Source organism: Lactuca virosa, chromosome 6 (assembly GCF_052849685.1).
Source record: "Lactuca virosa cultivar CGN04683 chromosome 6, Lactuca_virosa_CGN04683_v6, whole genome shotgun sequence".
NCBI classification, from domain to species: domain Eukaryota; kingdom Viridiplantae; phylum Streptophyta; class Magnoliopsida; order Asterales; family Asteraceae; genus Lactuca; species Lactuca virosa.
Genome location: NC_136431.1, coordinates 201,949,370 through 201,954,659, shown reverse-complemented (window position 1 = coordinate 201,954,659; position 5,290 = coordinate 201,949,370).

Genomic DNA, 5,290 nt, shown 5'->3' with positions numbered 1-5,290 from the left:
ATGTCGGGGTCCTGCATTTCCTCCCATAGAGCATCTCAAACGGAGGTCGATCGATGTTGGCGTGATAATTGTTGTTATACGAAAACTCCACCAAAGGGAGATACATATCCCAACTCCCACCGAAATCCAATACACACGCCCGAAGCATATCCTCCAAGGTCTGGATAGTCCGCTCGCTCTTTCTGTCATTTTGCAGGTGGAAATTCGTGCTAAAATGCAGATGAGTACCCAACTACTCATGGAACCTCTTCCAAAATCTGGAAGTAAACCCAACATCCCTGTCTGAAACCACAGAAATCGGCACCCCATGTCGTGCCACAACCTTCCTGATGTATATGCCGACCAACTTCTCCGAAGAGTCCTGAATCAGAATAAAATGTACGCTTGGCCAAACTTTGTCAAAGTCCTTGGCCAAACTTGGTCAAAGTCATAGTCAACGAGTCAACACAGTCGAGTTGAATGTAGCCTCATACAAGGGGCGTAATCCGGAGGTACACGGGGAGTACAAGCGTCCGAGGCATCGGGGTTATATCTGCATACGTGCAACGTACCCTGCAGTACGCCCATTAACCTATTCAGCCCTTATTTGTATGACTTAATGCTTCCAGTTCCAGATCCAAGGCTAAAACATCCTCAAGAGTCATAAAGTTTCCAACTTTATGACTTTGCATGTCCATTAAGTGCTTAAAAAACCAAAACTCAACATCTTAATGCATTAAGACTTTCTATAGCATGCATGGAGTGAAACTAACTCCCAATACTACATTTTTATGACTTAAGACCCTTCCTAAGGTCTGAAAGGACTATTGGGTCAAGAACATGTTATTCTCATGAATCACCACATTTGGGACAAAAGAACCTAAAATCAAGCCTAAAACAAGATGTATGTGAAACTTCACCAAGTTTAGAACTTTATACCTCCAAGTGATGCCAAATGATGGTTTGATTCTGGATCTAATGTGCTTCACTCCTCCAAGATGGTCTCTACTTCCTTCCTTTTTCTTTAAAGGCATAAAATACGCACACACAAGCTTAGAAATGCTTCACAATGTAGATTAGGGTTGCAAAGACGTTTTGAGATGATGGAGGTTGATGAAAGTAGCCAAGGTTACCCTAAATATTAGGGTTTGGAACTTCTCCCCGTATGCCTTGCGTACACAAAACGTACGCCCAACGTTCGTGGCTCCGCCCCATAAATCCAAAAGTGGCAATATTAGCCCCTCCTAGCCACAAGTCTTACTTTATAAGGACCAAAAAGCAATAAATCTCAATATAAGGGTCAAAACTGAAAGTACCTCAAAACAAGATGTTACAATTTTACCCTTTTTCTTACTTGACCCAAAACCAAGGCACGACCCATTTGCTCAAAAGGCCCAAATTCCTAAATGGCATCCTAAGGCCCAATATGGCCCAACTTCCTAATTGGGCCCAAAACCATCATGGACCTAATTCCAAAAAAGCCCATAGTCTAGCAATGGCCCAAAGTCAGAAGTCCAATGGCCCAACACGACCCAAACCCTAAAAGTCTAAAATATGGCCCAAACCCGTGAAAGTCAACTAATGGTCAAACTGGTGAGTACGTTGGGCGTACTGATACTTACGCTTAAAGTACTCCTTCCGGGGCCAGTACGCGCAGCGTACGAGCTGAGTATGCCCAACGTACTCCGCAGACAACCAATCCGACCCATTAAGCACTTAATCAGTTAAGCCATTAAGCCAAACTTTAAATATGATCCTAAATAGTGACTTAACACGTAAAGTTGGCAAATTTACTCCCATGCATGACTTAATGGGACCCAAAACTCAAAAAGAACCACATTAAGAATCCTAACACATGAATGGACCAATATAACTCATAAAGGTTGCATTTTTATGGACAGGGGACCTCAAAGGTGTTAAGATCTAACATTCATGCCTTCTGGAGTAGACCGTAATCTCAAATATGGCTTAAAAGACCCAAAAATGCACAAATAACACCTTAAGTTGGATCTAGCATAAAGAACCATCAAAATGAGAGATTTTGACCTCAAATGGCTTGCTAAGATGAAGATGACTTTGGATCTACAAGATCAAGTCACTCTCAAGCAACCTCCAAGTGTTCTTCTTCTTCTACTTCACCAAAAACACCACCAAAACTCACTTCCAAGCTCAAATCTCACAAATGGAAATTAGGGTTGCGATTTTAGGGTATAGATAGATGGAGGGTGTTCATTAGAAGGTCCAAGGGTGTCTTAAGTTGTTTAAATAGGGCATAAACCCTAAAAAGTAGGGTTTGCCCCACGTACGTGGGTTCATCCACGATCTACCAATGAGCTAGTACGCCCCGTGTACTAACTAGGGACTAAAATGATAGGAAATTTACAATAAGGGTTAAAAGAAACATACCCATAATCTCGAATGTTACAACTGTCGACCTCTGGACCAGTGTTGGTGTTGTTAGGGTTCCACCACCGCTTAAGATGTTTCCCACGAACCGATCTATTTGTTTCCCTTCCATTTCTTTCTTTAACCTCCCGTTCTCTCATCTCTAATCACACTCACCCCACCTTTTAACCTCCGCCCTTCTCTGTCTTCTGCAACTTTGTCCTTTTCCATTTCCGGCAACATAATTCCTCCTCTATTGTAGGAAACATTCGCCCCCTACATCCACCAGTTAATATCGTGCCAAGGAGGACAGACCTTCACCTGAGTAGACATTGGGTTTAAATTAGTTAGCATTGAATCGAGCCATGGTTAGACCTAAAGATTCGAGTATGAGTATGTGTCGTCAATCAACAAAGGCACATTTTCTATAGAGGTGACTATTTGATCAACGGAGGCAAATTTTCTACAGAGGCGGGTCATCTCTGCTTCTTCCTCTTCTCAGTTCTCTTATATTTACGATGGATTTGTCCACCGATTCGAAAAAATGAAGTAACATATCTAAATCAAATTTAAGGACTTAAAGGTGTTTCTTGTCTGCGATTTAACTGGTTTAAAGGTGTTTAGGTATAGGATTTTATGGGTTTAAAGGTTTCATTGGAACTATGATCTAGGTTTTTTTGTATGATATTGCATCTGGGTTTTTTCTTGTGGCAACAATGGTATATAGTTTTTATTGATTTCTAGATCTTTGTTCATGATTTGTTGGTAAAGTGAAAATTGATGGATTTTACCAAGAGAAGACAAATGAGTGATGAAAGAAATGGTGAGATGGTGGTGGTGGTGGAGGATACCTTATTTCAGTAACTTCCAAGTACGGTAGGTGGGACCCAATTGTTTTTAATAATATTTTTTAATAAATAAACAAGTAATAAATAATTAAATAATTAAAAAGGTAATAAAAAGGGTAAAATCGTATTTTTTTAGGTATGGCAGAGACAAAACGCGTAACAAAATTACATTTTAGGGACCGTCCGAGTTCAAAAAAAAAGAATTAGAGACCAAATACAAAGATTACCCCAAACCATAGGGACCATTCGCGTAATTTACTCTTAAATTTATGAACACACAGCTCGGGTGAATCTTTTAATTAACATAATTATTAACTTATTATCATTGAAAAGTTAGAAAAATGTGTAACTCATCTTCTCTAATAAATGAATATTTTTTTTTGCCACTTGTCAATCTCTCATTAGTTTTAACATTTGTCATTTTATGGTATTTTTGAAATAAATATTATCCACTTGTCAATTTCTGGTTTGTTTCAATTTTTTGTCACTTGTCAATCTCTCATGAGTTTTGATACTTGTCATTTTGTGGTATTTTTGAAATAAATATTATCCACTTGTCAATTTCTGGTATGTTTCAATTTTTAAAATTAAAGTAATATATTTATATATGTAAAGTATTAAATAAAATATATATGAAATTAAATTGCAATGAGTACGTTTCTTCCTTTCTTATTTTAAAGTTTTACATTAAAAAATATTTACTGCTTACATTTTAATGTTTAAATTTTTTTTAAATTAACCCGTATAATATACAGGTCTCACACCTAGTTTGTTAATTCATCAATATACAAACTATTCATTTAATTAGTTTTCTACTTATTTATAACATAATAATACAAATTTTAGATCGTTTTTTGTTTGTTGAATAAATAAATTAATCATGCATGTACTATAAATGCAATGAAAAACAACTCTATAATTTGCGAGAAATTAAATTAACAAATAACATGATCATATATATAATATAACAATCATATATATTTATTTGTACGTAATTTACATATAGATGATGTATCATACAACAACTTGTGGTGGCATTTAATGTACATGCTTTTAAAGCCCATCTGTTTGTTCACTATATCAGCTCGATCACAGCTCTCTCAATATACATAACTTAAATACTTCGAACAATATTTGACCAGTAAATTACAGCTTAAATGACTTCATTCCATTATTTAATATATATATATATATATATATATATATATATATATATATATATATATATATATATATATATATATATATACTAGTTTATAACCCGTGAGAACCACGGTTATAAAATTAATTAAACATTCAAATTAAAAAATCAAAAATATTAATCAATTATTTTAAATAAACTATTACTTAAGAGATATTTTTTTAGCTATATAAAATTATAATCGTTGATTTAAATAAATACGTAAAGCTATATCACCTTATAATCTGTATTAATTTTATTTTATTTTTTAATCTAATGTTATTAATTTAATATAATTAAAGTGAAAAATTTTAAAATTTGAAATTTAAAATTTAATGTAATTATGGTAACAAATTTAAATTTGAAATTTGAAATGGATAATTAATATGTTGACAAATGACATGATAGGGACATATAATATTAATGATGAAGTCTAATATAATGACATTTGTCAATATGAGAATAAACATATTCATTTATTAGAATAGGAAGATATATATATAGGGAAAAGTGAATATACCCTTAAGGGTATATAAGCTTAGGTACCCAAACACATCATAATACGTCATTTTATTTGATATATTCATTATAATGTTCTTAAACTTTAATCCGTAACTTGATTTACTTTCAAGATTTTCGAAATTTTACTATTATCTTCCTCTTACATCATACTTTTTGCCGACCACCTATATATATATATATATATATATATATATATATATATATATATATATATATATATATATATATTGTAGTTAAAAATGAAAATTATGTAAGAGGAAGATAAATGTGTAATTTATAAAACTCATGGAAGTAAATCAAGTTATAAGTTAAATTATAAGAACATTGGACAATTAGAATGATATGGTAAATTTGGGTACCTAAGCTTATATACCCT